This window comes from Antechinus flavipes, chromosome 6 (assembly GCF_016432865.1).
Source record: "Antechinus flavipes isolate AdamAnt ecotype Samford, QLD, Australia chromosome 6, AdamAnt_v2, whole genome shotgun sequence".
Lineage (NCBI taxonomy): Eukaryota > Metazoa > Chordata > Mammalia > Dasyuromorphia > Dasyuridae > Antechinus > Antechinus flavipes.
In genome coordinates this window covers 76775453-76791636 of record NC_067403.1, presented here as the reverse complement: position 1 = coordinate 76791636, position 16184 = coordinate 76775453, and positions in this window count along the sequence as shown.

The window sequence follows — 16184 nt, the reverse complement described above, 5'->3', positions numbered from 1 at the left end:
ATATTTTTAAAGACGGATTTATTTATTCTACTTAGCTCACAAATCACATTTCACTGAACATGGGTATCTTTGCCTCTGCCTTTAGCTGTCAGATGATGTTAGGCAATGGTTTTAGAGCTAATAATAATCGAAATAGTGAGTTTTTAAAGGCTTTATTTCTGAAATCTGAACTTAAACACCAAAAAAGGACATTTTCATACACACAGAATAACACAAAAGGAATTCTCAATGAACCCATGCATTTCAATTTCATTATTTTAAATAGCATATAATACATTTTACATGATTATTTTCAAAACTGCCCTTCTTGTCAGTGCTTCCTTCTGAACTTCGTTTATTTTCTTCTGTGCATTTTTAAAAAAGCTTTTCAATGGCCCTCTTTTTTCTCCATCACTACTCTTGTATCCAAAGGCAGAATCCCACTTTCAAGAAGCTAGTCATTTGTTGTTTTTTCTTTTTGTTATTTCTGTGACATTTGACATCCTCTAACTCACAGGCTTACATCCTTTGGGAATAGCTTTCAAGTCTTGTCGTCTCCCTGCCTGCTCAGCTTTAACAGTGCTTTTAGGAGCAGCAGTAGCATTTAGGAATGTTATTTTGAGCTTCGGCCTCCACACTTCCTCTCTCCTCAGTGTTTGTTTTGACTTCCGTCTATTCCCCAGACTCCCTTTAGATGCCTTTTGCAAAGTAATGGTGAATGTAGGTCTGTGAACCCTGAGTTAATTATTCAGTCTCAGAAGTCCAGTTTTATCCCTTTGTTTCTTCCGCTGATTTCTCCATTTGGCTCCAAGTGAGCTCCTTGTCTCTTTCAATCAGACTGTCCATTACATGTAATAATTTCTGCTTTGGCTTTGTCATTTCCAGAGAATTCATAATAAGTATTAAAACCCAATTCAGGGTTTAAAAATGAGCACAAATGAAGAATTTTAAAAACTCGATTAACAGTTTGGAAAAGATTGAATCCATGATGGAAACTCTCTCTCAAGAAGAAGTGAAAGAGATTCATAGATCAGGAATGCAAAAATATTGAAGTGGAGGAAAATTTGGCAGAAGAGAAGCAAAAGGTAACAATGTTAAAAGAACCCATAAACTCTATACAAGCTGCTGTAACCGACCACAAGTCCAAAAATGTTTAGAGAAAATTTAAGGATCATGAGTTTTTTAGAAAAAAAATATATTTCTAAAAAAAATTATAATGCAGTAAATAACAAAGCTAAAGTATTTGGACCTTCTGAATATTAATGATATACTATTAATTAAAAGAATTTATAGATTACCACTTGAAAAGAAAACATGTGCTTCAAATTCTAAGGTACCAGCGAAAGGAAATTGGAAAAAGGAATAGAATAATATATTCAAAAGGGCATCTAGGTGGCATGTAGACAATGGGCTAAGCCCAGCATCAAGAGGACTTATCTTCCTGAGTTCAAATCCAGCATCAGACACTTACTGAGTATATCTGGTCAAGAACTTAATCTTTTTTGACTCAGTTTCCTCACCTGTAAAATGAGCTGGAAAAAGAAATGGTAAATTACTCCAGTACCTTTGCTAAGAAAACCCCAAATGACATCTTAGAGAGTTGTACATGATTGAAACAATTGAGCAATATATATTTTTTAAAAGCAGGGAAACTCTAAATGACATATCCTATAAATCTGACTTTAACCATCAAATAAAAAAGATAGATTTTCAACACAGAAACACTTGAAATGAGCAGATTATTTGATTTGTAGAAATAATTAGATCACAACCTATAACTGGTTATATAAGTAACATTTCTTTATTTCTTTAAATGAATGAGACTTGGAATAGAATATTTTTAGGAAGTAGGTTTCTTTAAAGTATTCAGTGACAAGTGAAGTTAGGGATATGGAATGTGCTGCAGACAGTGTTTAGCAACATTTTTACAGTTTTACCTTATGAGTTGTTAAGACTATTTAATACACACAGAGTCTGTCAGTCAACAAACACTTATTATGCACTTACTATTTGCTAGACATTGTGCAAGTGTCTACAAAGAAAGACAAAAACAGTCTCTGCTGTTAAAGAAACTCATGATTTAATTGGGAAAACTATTGGCAAAGAACCTTGTTCTTATAAAACATAGGGAGGATAAATTGGAGATAACTCTCAGATGGAAGGAAGGCACTTACCTTGGGGGAAGAATGGGAGGAGACAAGAAAGGCTTCTTGTAGAAATAATATTTTAGTCAAGACTTGAAGGAAGCTGGGGAAAATGGAAGGGAGAGGTGGTTAGAAAGAACATTACAGATGTATAGTCACATCCATGTACAGCAGATGTTCAATTTCTTTATTTCAAGGAAGTAATTTATTAAATTTATTTCATGACTTGTCCACGCTTACTTCTTTTTATTAAAGTTTTATTGCTGCTTGATATTTTTACTAACACATTTATTTCTCATTAATTTTACCCCTTTCTCCCTCAATAAAAGCACCAAACCTTTCTTTGTAACAGAGAAACATATTTAAGGAAAATTAGTCAACACAGTGATCATGAATGTATAACACATTCTACAACTGGAGTTTCCATTTCTCTATTAAGGGGAAGATGCATTTCCCTATCAGCTCTCCAAGACTGAGGTTATTCATTATAATTCATCCATTTGCTTTTAGTATTATTGTTTACATTATTGTCATTCTTGAGGAATGTAGTGGAGAATATATTGGATAAAATTAGTAGCAGGAATTTTTGATTTCCTTCACAGGCTAATTGTCCACTATTTCAGAGTCTGATTCTTTTTGTATAGCAAAATAACTGTTTGGACATGTATACTTATTTTGTATTTAATTTATATTTTGATGTATTTAACATGTATTGGTCAACCTGCCATTGAGGGAAGGGGGTGGAAGGAAGGAGGGGAAAAATTGGAACAAAAGGTTTGGCAATTGTCAATGCTATAAAATTACCCATACAAATAACTTCTAAATAAAAAGCTATTAAAAAAAAAAGAATTAGTAGCAGGAGCTTAGAGTTTGGAAAACTGAGTACAAATCCTACTCAGACAGTGTGATTCTGGGCAAGTCCCTTCATCTTTGCTTCAGTTTACTCATCTGTAAAATGGGGATGAAAAAAATTTATTATCTCCCAACATTGTTGTGAAGCTCAGATGAAATATTAATTATAAAGCGATTAGCAGAGTGTTTGGCATATAGTGTAATATAAATGCTAGCTATTTTCATTATTTTTCATATGTTAGATTTGGACTCTGCTATTTACTCCCTGTGTAATTTTAGGAGAGTTCCTTTTCTGGTCCTCAGTTCATTCACTGGTAGCTAGAGACTTGTGTTACATGATCCCCTCAGTCCTAAATGTATCAGTCTATGCTTTCTTCACTCTGTATTACTTCATGCAAAACTTACCATATTTCTGTGATTTCCTCATATTCATCATTTTTAAGGCATAATAAAAATATCATTTTATGTACCTATGCAATAATTTGTTCATCTATTTACCAATCAATGCATCCCATTTAAATTCCAGTTTTTGGCTAAGTTGTTTGGTCTCAGACATGCCTTGAATTTCAAGTAATACAACTGGCCACGTACCAAGAATTTTGCTACTTTATAGTCCCCCTTCGTCCATTAACTTTGCCAGTAAGTCATAGAATATTATTTATTTATTTTCAGTGGAACTACTTTTTAATTGATTTTGACTGCCTGTGCAGGATTAGTTAGCAGACACGAAAAGAGGGGGATGGAGACTTTTGTGGAAATTCTGAACAAAATTGCATTTTACATGTTAATGAGTTTTAGAAGAAGATGGCTTTTCATCATGATTAATTTTACTTTCAGACTTATAGACTTTAGAGGAAGAGGAGCACTGAATTTAAATATTATCTCTATCACTTATTATCAGTATGTTTATATCACCTCTGTGGACCCAGTATCATCCCATGTAAAATGAAGGTTTTTTGGTTTCTCATTCTTTGTGATCCCATTTGGGGTTTTCTTGGCAAAGAAACTTGAATGCTTTGCCATTTCCTTCTCTGGCTCGTTTTACAGATAAGAATATTGAGGTAAATAGGTTCATATGACTTGCCCAACTTACATGATTTATAGTTAGCAAATGTCTAGGGTAAGATTTGAACTGAGGTCTTCCAAAGTACAATACTCTATCAACTGAGCCATCTGGCTGTCTTTATAAAATGAGAAGGTTGAATGGAGACAAGATTAGAAGGGAAGCAGTAAATTGGGGAAAGTTTTTTTTTTTTTTTTTTTTTTTTTTTTTTTTTACATCTAAGGATTCTGTTAAAGGCTTCATTGCTAAAATATATAGAGAAATGACTCAAATTTTTAAGAATTCAAGCCAGTCTCCAATTGATAGTCAAAGAATATGAACAGACAATTTTCATGTGAAGAAATTAAAGCCACTTTTAGTCATATGGAAAAATCCTCTAAATCACTATTGATTAGAGAAATGCAAATTAAGACAATTCCGAGATACCACTGCACACTTCTTAAATTGTCTAAGATGACAGGAAAAGAAAATGACAAATGTTGGAGGGAATGTGGGAAAATTGGAACACTAATACATTGTTGGTGGAGTTGTGAAATGATCCAATCATTCTGGAGAGTAATTTGCTCAAAGGGTTATCAAATGTATACATCCTTTGATCCAGCAGTGTCTCTACTGGACCTGTCTCCCAAAAAGATCATAAAAAAGAAAAACTACTCACATGTGCAAAAATGTTTGTAGCAGACCTTTTTGTAGTGGCAAGGAACTGGAAACAGAGTGGATGCCCATCAATAGGAGAATGGCCGAACAAGTTATGGTACATGTATGTTATGGAATATTATTGTTCTGTAAGAAATGATTAGATGGATTATTTCAGAGAAGCCTGGAGACACTTACAGGAATTGATGCTGAATGAAGTGAATAGAGCCAGGAGATCATTGTACATGGAAAGAAAAAGTTTATATAAAGATCAATTCTGATGGATGTGGCTCTTTTCAGCAGCGAGGTGATTCAGGCCATTTCCAATGGTCTTGTGATAGAACAATCTGCACCCACTGACTGTGGGAACTGAGTGTGGATCACAACATAGTGTTTTCACTCTTTTTGTTGTTGTTTGCTTGCATTTTATTTTCTTTCTCATTTTTTCCCCTTTTTGATTTGATATTGGATTTCTTGCTATCTAGGGGAGGAGGTAAGAGGAAGAAAGGGAGAAAAAAATTTCGAACATAAGGTTTTTCAAAAGTGACTGTTGAAAACTATGTGTATCTTTTGAAAATAAAAAGCTTTATTAAAAAAAAGATAAGATAGATTTCTATTACTGACCCCTCTTCAAATGAGAAGGTTGGACTAGATGGCCTTAAAGTTCCAATTCTGGTATTATTTCCATTATGCCACATTACCTCTCTGTTGTGCCATCAAGAATGTTGTGCCTTCAAGAATGATGCTTTTATTATGTGGGTAGTAAATTTGCTTGATATTTTACTATTTATTAGTTAAAATAAAACAAAACTGAACCATAATGGGGTAGAGATATTTCTTTTGCTTAATATTAATGTATCATAAGCATAAAATATATTGAAGGTTAGGGTTGAGTTTTGGCTTATAAACTGTCTGGAGAGAGGAAAAAAGTGCTATTTCTGAGTTAACTATGTTTGAGTTAGGAAAGAGTGAGAGGGAAACAAAAAGGATAAAAAAGAAAGTGTGTCTATGTATTGTATGAGAAAATACTTGAACTGTAAATAATACAAGACAGAGAAAGTTTGGGGATTATGTTACATATATGTTTTCCCTGAGAGATAAATTTGGTGAGTAAGGGATATTATAAGAAATAGTGAGTGGGGCAGATAGGCTACTATGGGGCAAGTGGGGGAAATCATAGGAAAGGTAATAGGTGAGAGAAGCAGTGAACAGCTGGTGAAACTTATAAGTCTGTTGTGGGATGTGATTTTAAAAAGCTCAGTGACCCTGCTTACACACTCCTGATATGATTCTCTTTTGGCTATTAGTAGTCTTCCAGCTGTACATTGAAAACCAAAGGTAGCTAGCATACTGATCATGTTGGCTCAGTGTTTATAATATTTTTACTTTTCTCACCTGATAACTTATCTTGCCCCAGTTTTTGGGACCCATCTGAGAAAGGGAAGTATATAGATCAGTTGTTTGGAAACATGTGTGTCTTGCTGTTGGTTCAGTTCCAGGAACCTTATAAGGTCTGTTGCATACCTTGGGTTCAAGCCCCCTGCTTGGTATTCTAGTTTCCTAGTAATTGGTCACTGTGGGACTGGAGTCAATCTTGTCCCAATTTCCCTCTAAACTAGAGTCCTATCCTAAACTCTAATTTCTTGCTCACTCAGGTAAATGTATTATTGTGTGATGTTCTTACTTCATTTCTGGCCATTTGATAGTAGGTGCTCACTGACAAACCTCCCTTGTGATCACTATCTACCTGAACCTTTACTGCTGTTAGCTTTCTCTGAGACATTTACCTATTGCCTGCTTCTGCTAAGCTTTGACCCATTCCCTTTTTCCAATCTTCCTTACTACAGTCTGTTCCAACATTAACTGAGCTGACAATTCAGCATTTTCAGGCATTAACTACCACTTGTAACTTTCATCATATTCTGGATGTATTTTTTCTCTAGTTATTCCATGCAGGATCAATCTACTATAAAATATCTATCAGTCAAACGCAAGGAAGCCAGGTTCAAACTGGAAGAATTTTTTTTATTATAGCTTTTTATATACAAAACATATGCATGGGTAATTTTTCCAACACTGACCCTTGTAAAAATTTCTGTTTCAACTTTCCCCCTCCATTTCTCCACTCCCTCCCCTAGATATCAGGTAGTCCCATACATGTTAAATATGTTAAAGTATGTGTTAAATACAATATTTGCATACATATTTATACAGTTATCTTGTTGCTCAAGAAAGATCAGATTTAGAAAGAAGGTAAAAATAACCTTAGAAGAAAAAACAAAAATACAAGCAAACAATAAACAAAAGAATGAAAATGTTACGTTGTAATCCACACTCATTTCCCAGTGTTCTTTCTTTGGATGTTGCTAGTTCTGTTCATTACAGATCAATTGGAACTGATTTGGATCCTCTTAGTGTTGTAGAGACCCACGTCTATCAGAACTGATGATCACGTAGTATTGTTGTAGTGTATAATGATCTCCTGGATCTGCTCATTTCACTCAGTAACAGTTCATGTAAGTCTCTTTAGGCCTTTCTGAAATCATCCTGCTGGTCATTTCTTATAGAACAATAATATTCCATGACATTCATATACCATAATTTACCCAACCATTCTTCAATTGATAGATATCCATTCATTTTCCAGTTTTTAGCCTCTACAAAAAGGGCTGCTACAAACATTCTTGCACATACAGGTCCCTTTCCCTTCTTTGAGATCTCTTCGGGTTATGTATAAGCCCAGTAGTAACACTTTTGGATCAAAGGTTTGATCTTCAGTTTGATAACTTTTTGAGCATAGTTCCAAATTGCTCTCCAGAATGGCTGGATGTGTTCACAATTCTACCAACAATGTATCAGTTTCCCAATTTTCCCATATCCCCTCCAACATTCCTCATTACCTTTCCCTGTCATTCTAGCCAATCTGACAGGTGTGTAGTGGTATCTCAGAGTTGTCTTAATTTGCATTTCTCTGATCAACAATGATTTGGAATGTTTTTTCATATGATTAAAAATTGTTTCAATTTCTTCATCCGAAAATTGTCTGTTCATGTCCTTTGACCATTTATCAATTGGAGAATGGCTTGATTTCTGACAGAGTCAATTCTCTATCTATTTTGAATATGAGGCCTTTATTAGAACCTTTAGCTGTAAAAATATTTTCCCAGTTTATTGGAAAGAATTTAAAAAAAAAGAAATTGGAAGTTTATTGAAGGATGACTCATAGATTCACTTCTGATGGGTGAATCAAGAAATTTAAAGAATCGGTTTCCTTGTGTTCCCAAAGGTAACAAGATACATCTTTGTGGGACATTTGCTCATTTCATCTTGCAGGATTCACTGTGTATAAATTAACAGAACCACAGCTTTATGTTAACAATCTAATCAGAGAATCAAGAAGAAAATTCCTAGGTAGAACTTGGTATTATGCCTCTAAACACTTTAACAAATATTTGGTAAATTAAATTCTGAATGTGATTACAAAGGAAGACCGCAAGAACTTTGGGAAAATATACCTTATCACCAAGAAATAAGTCATCAATACAAAAATTATTAAGATTATACTTATTTATATATTATGAATTTCTTTGAAATGAAAATTTAAAAATAACTTCATAAACTTGGAGCTATATCATTAAAAATAAAATTTACATTATCTTAAGAAATAGAAAAACAACTGGTTACTGATTATGCTAATCAATTCAGAATTATTTCTCTATATAGTCAGAACAGTAATTTGGGCAGTGAGGAACAAAGTCAATGGAAAATCTGATGAAAGACTAAGAGATATAGGCAATTTAGATGGCACAGTGGATAGAATACCAGGTGTGAAGTCAGGAACACTCATGTTTGTGAGTTCAAATCTGGCCTCAAACACTTATTACTGAGTGAGCCTAGATGAGTCATTTACCCCTGTATACCTCAGTTCCTCATCTGTAAAATGCACTGGAGAAGAAAATGACCAACTATTCCAGTATCTTTTCCAAGAAAATCCCAAATGGGGTCACAAAGAGTAGGATATAAGTACACCTATAACCAGAGTTCTAGAAATTTCTGACTTTAGCACATTTAAAGCTTCTGTTAGTTCCATTGAAAGCATTGATTGAAAAAGTTATGGAACATAGAATAAGCTTATTATATACCATAAAGAAGATAAAATGGACTTGTACATAGCCTAGTCAAGAAAACTTTCCCATTTCAGTAAGTCAAAGATATAATTTTCCCACTAAAAAACCCCACACTATCTTAATTTTTGTTTTTTTGTTTTTGAATATGAAACATCAACAATCATGAACTTTTCGTCCACAAAACACACACAGAAAAAGAAGATATTGTTTGCAGCTGTCTATCTCTATTACACACACTTTGGTTTTTGACCCTTACTTTTCCTAGGGGTCTGTACTGTCACTACAGATTTAGCATGATCCTGGAATGGAGCCTGACCTCTCCAGATGAAAAGAGAATTTGGGTCTGTTAGAGAGGACAACAACTTTTCCTCTGAAAGCTTCAGGGCTTTCACAGTCTATAAGACATAAAACTTGGGAACGACACTCATCTGTCCACAGCTATAGCTCTTCTTCCTCACAAAGCTCATAGGCAACATTTCTGTGCTTTTCTGTTGTTACTGAACATAGACCCTCCAGCGAATCTATGGCTTCCTCTTTCCATAATGCTAAACTGAAGGTTCTGATTCTTCAGAATGTCAGCTCTTTTGAGTAATGATTAGTGATTTGAGAGGGAGACAATGTGCCTCAGGGCTAGTCCCCAAATTTTTAGGTCTATTGTTCATTAGATCTTAGTCCCAACCATTGAAGCATGAAAAAAGGCCAATCAGGCATTTTCTAAGAACATAGAATTTTTGCTTCTTCATCAGGAAGTCCTTAATTTGTATCTGTATTTATTCGAGAGTGATTCAATTCATTTTTTTCTTCTTCTTCTTCTTCTTTTTTTTTTTTTTTTTTTTTTGGTCCCAGAGGTCAGGCTGTGTGAGCCCCACAGATGGTTAGTTTTCTGTGTTTACTCTTTCAGACAGGAGAAAATACTTGCCTTCATTTTCAGGCCATAGCAGGAAGAGTAGTTTTAGCTAAAGCTGTTGGCAACTCTTGGGTCAGAGCAGCCAGTTCAGCTGGAGGTCCAGCAGGGAACTGCTGCTAGCTCACTTCCTGATCACAGATGGAGTGTTTTACAGAAAGGGATGGGGTCCTGTTCTGACATGTAAAATCTATTTCTGCCTTCTACAAAATCAGGCAGAGGGACACCTATCATCCAAAAAACTGGAAGCTTCTGGTCTCGAATAAAGTATTTTAGCTATGGAAGTGGAGGTAGCTAGAAAAAAGACAAGGCTGTCTTTTGGAGGAGAGAATATAGATAGGGGTTGGAGAGACTGATCAGGAAGCCATTGGACAATGCCAGAAAAAAACCGAATAGGTTTTTTTCAACTACTATAACATATGTAAGTGTGTATTATTTTTTAAAAAATCCTCCATTTAGCTGGATATGCTCTCTTCCTTTTTTTCAATTCTAGTCATCCTTGGTTGTTACTTGCTTTGTGTCATTCTATTCTCTTTGTAGCTACTACCCCTACCATAATCCCCCACCATTACTATTACCATACAAGTACTATTGCTACTTCTACTACTGCCATTACTATTGCCACTGCTGCTATTGCTATTGCTACAACCACCACCACTGCTATCACCACTATCATTAATCTTGCTACTATTATTACCACTGCCCCTACTACCACCACTACAATCATTATTACTACTATTATCACCATTATTGCTATCACTGTCCCTACTACCATCACCACCAAACACCATTAAGACTACTATTACTGCTTCCACTAGTACTATTACTATCATTACCACTTCTACTACTACTACTACTACTACTACTACTGCTACTATTATTACCACTGTCCCTACTACCATCATCACCAAACAACATTATGACTACTATTACTACTTCCACTAATACTATTACTACTATTACTACTTCTACTTCTTCTATTACTACTACTACTACTACTATTACTGCCACTATCCCTACTATCATCATTACCAAACACCATTACTACTACTATTACTACTTCCATTAGTACTATTACTACTATTACCACTTCTACTATTACTACTACTGCTACTACTACTACTAGTACCACTACTACTACTATTACTATCACTATCCCTACTATCATCACTACCAAACACCATTACTACTACTATTACTACTTCCACTAGTACTATTATTACCATTACCACCACCACTACTACTACTATTAACACTGCTTCTGTTACTATAGCTATTACTATTACTAGTTTGCATTAAATTGCACTGTAAGGTTTGCAAAGTATTTTATATTTGTTATAAAGATAGTAGGTTCCCCATCACTGGTGAAAAATTGGAAGAACATTTTTTGGATATGCTACCATAGGGATTCTTTTGGAAGATGAAGGTTGGACTAGATCAGTGGTCCTCGAACTTTTGTTCTTAATATCTTTATCCTATTAAAAATGATTGAGGAGCTGTCCAAAGAGTCTTTGTTTATGTGGGTTATAGTTATAGATATTGATCACATTAAAAATAAAAACCAATTATGAATTTGTAGACTCTCTGAAAGGATTTCAGAGATTCCGAGAATGCTCTGGACCAGACTTTGAGAACCACTGGACTAGATGGTCACTGGAGTCTCCTTCTACTCTGAATTTCTATGATTCTAGCTTTAAATTCTAGGATCTCAGACATATTAGAAGTCTATATGTGTGTCATATATTACTGGTCCAGAAAGTACTGCTTTCATAAGATCATACATCTACAGTTGGAATGCGCCTTTGTGGTAATCTAGTCCAACTTTCTCATTTTACAAGTTAAAAAAAAAAAAAAAACCTGAGGCAGAGAGAGGGTATATGACTTGGATAAATAGATAGTGTTATTGGCAGAATTTGAACCTGTGTCTTCTGAGTCCATAGTTTGGTGGAGCATAACACATGCTTATCAATCAATCAGCTAATGGATCATAAGTAGCAAAGCTGCCATGTGAACAGTAAAAATTTTGACTCTTCCTCCAGTGCTCTTCTGCTACAATAAAATGTGCTTTTATTTCTCACTTCCCATATTTAAAGGCATATTTTCACACTATCTCTAAAATGAGGTCAATCTGAATTCTTTGCATGAAACACAGGACAGAACAAACACAATAGATTATTTTTAAAAATGTAGGCCATTCCCCCTGCTAAGTGTGGAAATACTCAAGGTGGTAATGACTGAGTGTATCAGAGCTTTAAGAAAGCTCACTTCACATCTCAGGGTGGCAGAAACTGTGAAGAGATGGTGATTCAAATTTACTTAGCAATGCTTTAAGGTCCATCTTTTCAGACATGCCATCTGATTTCTCCTTTGAATCAAAAGGTGGCAGCTTTAAACCTCTTAAATGTGCTTTCCTGAGGCTAAGAACTTCTCCTGCTGTGGCTTCTGTTTGTCTAAGGGGAAAAAAACCCCCATACAATAGCAGCCAGCACAGGGAAGAAGCTATAGGGGAGCTGGATTTTTATTTTTTTTTTGTCTGTTTCTCCAGGGGGAAACACAATCCCTAAGTACTTTCCCATTTGGAATGAGCAGAAATCAATTCATTCAGTTGGCCATGGATCTTGGTCTCTGTAATGCAGTTATCGATTAATACAGGCTATGCAGGCAATACTGAGTAGAAAATGCTGGGTTTTTTGCCCATTAGACTTTTGGACAGCTCTAATCATTACAAAGTTTTTCTTAAATCCTTCTCTCTGCAATTTTCAGCAACTGTAATTCCTATTGGTGGTCCTCTAGGGCCAAACAGTGCAAGTCTAAAAGCCAGATGGCTCAGTGGATAGAACAATGGAGCCAGGAGTCAGGAAAATCTGAGTTCAAACGCAGCTTCAGACACTTCACTTCCTAGCTGTGTAATCATTGGCAAGTCACTTAACCCTATTTACTTTAATCTACTGGAGAAGGAAACGGCAAACCGTGACAGTACCTTTGCCAAGAAAACCCTATGGACAGTATGGTCCAAGGAGCTTGATGGCACAATGGATAGAGTACTGGACAGGAGTCTAAATCTGGTCTCAGACACTTCCTAGTTGTGTGACCTTGGCCAACTCATTTCAATGGGTTTGCCTCAGTTTTCTCATCTGTAAAATGACCTGAAGAAAGAAATGGCACAACACTTCAGTATTTTTACCAAGAAAATTCTGTGGATTATATAGTCCATATGGCCCCAAACAGTTGGATACAACTGAACAACAAGATAATCCTTTAAACATTTGAAGATATCTACCATATGCCTCCTGGGGTTTCCCTTTTCCAAGATGGACATCCTCAAAAAAGTTTCTTCAACTGATTCTCATAAAGAATGATCTCAAGGTCTTTAACCAGAAAAGTTGCTTTCCTTTGGGTCTATACAGTTTAGCAATTTTATCTTCATAGGAACTCCTGTGATGTCAGATAGAGAAATGTATAGTTTAACTTTGTTACAAATAAGATTTGGAAAACACTTTGATTTTTTTTCTCTTCAATCACAAAATGTTTTAGATACACTTGATCTATTATGTTTCTTAAAGTGCTTTTTACATAATAGAGCTGGGTTATTTACTTTCTCATTTTTCTCACTCTACTCTTTCCCTATCTGCCCATCTCCTGCCCACAAAACTCAACCTTTCAAAATCTCAAGTATAATTCATTAAATATTTGTGAGATCAGGTTTGATTCTACTCTGTAGGGAACAACTTAAAAAACCATCCCTTCTTAGATAAAATAGACTTCTAATATTATAGATTGTAGGCTTCTGTACTCCGGTACATTGGAAAGCTATGTACAATTTTCTTTGGATTCCAGTTCACAATTTACAAGAACCAAAAGCTGCAGATATTTGCTAACACGGGTGTCTGCAAATTATTGCTAGGTTACTTAGAATTCTAAATAAAAATCAGGGAAGGCAGGATTTGAATTTATATCTTCCAGGTCTAGCTGTATCTACTGCCCCACCCTATTGTCACTCCAAAAGGAGTTAGTCCTCTACTCTAAGTGGTTACCATTTTAACCTCAAGTTCTGAAATGAATGTGTCCTTTTGTGCAGCTGGGGAATCAGAGGCATTAAAGAGGAATTAGATTACAGCTCCCTTGGTGGTGTAGGAGATTGTTGACATTTGTATAGAGGTGTTAAGAGAGTGTTTTTACTAGTCGATTCCCTTTCCTATTATTGAGATAGTTTTGTTTCTTAAATGATTCTTGCTGTCGAATTGATGTGTCCCTCGGATGATCTGGCAATAGAGAATAGATTGGATGGGGATTTAAGCCATGAATTGTGTGATTGATTACCCCAAATAGCCTCACTGAACCTAAGGGTAATAGGAGGAAATAGAAGGAGATCCCTCCCAATCCCTTAAATCACATGCTTGTAGAATTTGTGGTATGAGAAACGTGATGGATTTTTGCAAACACTATGCTAGAATCGTTGAAATATGTAGTAATTATAACTATGTAGGCTGCCATGAAATGAAAAAATAGTAACAGCAAAAGAATTGGAATGAAAGGAGGTCAGAAGTTTAAGAGATCTCAGAAGATTTGATAAAACTTTATGGAAGGTAACTCAGGGAAGGAGAGATATATAAAGATTACTCTATGACCTTCCTCAATGACTTCAGTTACTAGCTCTCAGCTTCTCTTTCTACTATAACCACTAATGACTTCCATAATCATATTACTGACTCTTGTAAGACTCTGGGCTCCTAGCTCATCAATTTCATTATCTTCACCATCTTCCCTTTGCTTTAGCTTTTTACAAGGCTGGCTATACCTTGAGCTTTATTTTTCCTGTAAACTGCTCTATCTGCAAGATTCTGAACTCTGAAATTCTGTTTACCTAATTTCTTCTGAACCTACTCTTTACCCCCATGTCTGTCTCCTGTCTTAGCATCCTTCCATGTTTTCCTGGTTCCTACCTTTTGATATAGTTTACTTTCTCATTGAACTCTTATCTTGTCAGCAAGGTGAAAGAATGCAGAAAGTGCTAGCCTTGGAATCAGGAAAACCCAAGTTCAGATTTGACTGCAGGCACTTATTGGCTGTGTAGAATTCTGGAAATGTTACCTAACATCTGCCTGCCTCAGTTTCCTCAACTGTTAAATAGGGATAACAATAGAATACTAAAGAGTTGTGGTGAACATAAAATTAAGCAATATTTATAAATCACTTAGAGCAATTAGTGGCATATAAAAGATGTTTAATAAATAATTTTTACCTCTCCTCTCTTAACCTCTTGGTCCTAAAGTTAGCTATTTCAATGTTACTATCTTGAATTCATTGGCCCCTTTTCTTGCAGTTCCTTTCCTATGCTAATAATCCACAATTTTGTGTCACATCATCCAGCTGCCTTGCCCATTTCTACCCCTCCACCCTTTTCCCACTCTTTCCCCGCTCTTAGCCACTGAGTCATGTCGAAGGAAATCACAAAATTGAATTGTTTACTTCTACTACAAATTCATACTATCTTACCTAACTGGGGCCTCACTGCTAGATAACAATTCTCTAATCTACATCTGATTTCCTATTATACTTTACACCCTGCATGTAGAGTATAACTTTTTCCTTTTCCTCTACTTTTCCTCTCCAATCTTTTCCTCTTTCCTCTAGATATTTTCTCTATTTTTTCTGCCTCAATGACCTCACTTTTTAAATGACTGAGATTGAGCTCTTTCACCATGTGCTCCCTCATTTTTCACACTCCATATCTAATAACTTCACTATTCTTATCTCTTTTTCTCCAATCTCAGAAGATGATTTGGCTTGCTTCCTTTCCACCGCTAACCCTTCATTTCTACCTTTAAACTTTTACTTCACTGATGATTTTTTTTTTTTTTTGCTCTAATTTTCATTTTTTCCTTTTCCATTGGCTCACAATAGCTGACTCACAATCCATGGCCAGGTTCTTCCTGCTCAGGTTCTTCCTTATTCTAGAAACATTCCCTTGAAGCTGCTACCCCCTCATCCTATTGTTCTAGATCTTCCCTTTTATTTCCTAAATGTCTGAGCAGAATAGTCTATCCTTTCTACTTGCATTTATTTATCATACTGATTCTTTCTAAAATTAAATTTACTTTTTAAATTAACATAAATTGACATTCTCTTAGTTACTTTTTGGGGACAAAAATATAACTTTTTTTTTTTTAAAGAATAGCTTTTTATTTTTCAAAATACATGCAAAAATAGTTTTCAACATTCACCTTGCAAGACTTTGTGTTTCATAATTTTCTCCCTTCCTTCCCCCCCCCAGACAACAAGTTAAACATGTGTCCTATATATATTATATACATATATATGTGTGTGTGTGTGTGTGTGTGTGTGTGTGTGTATCTACACATATCTATATCTACATATCTCTATATACACACATATATTTTTATTTGCTTAGGTCATTTTCCTCTTTCTTTGATTGGCTCATCACCTAAGTTTCCTCCAAAGCTTTACAATTTGACTTC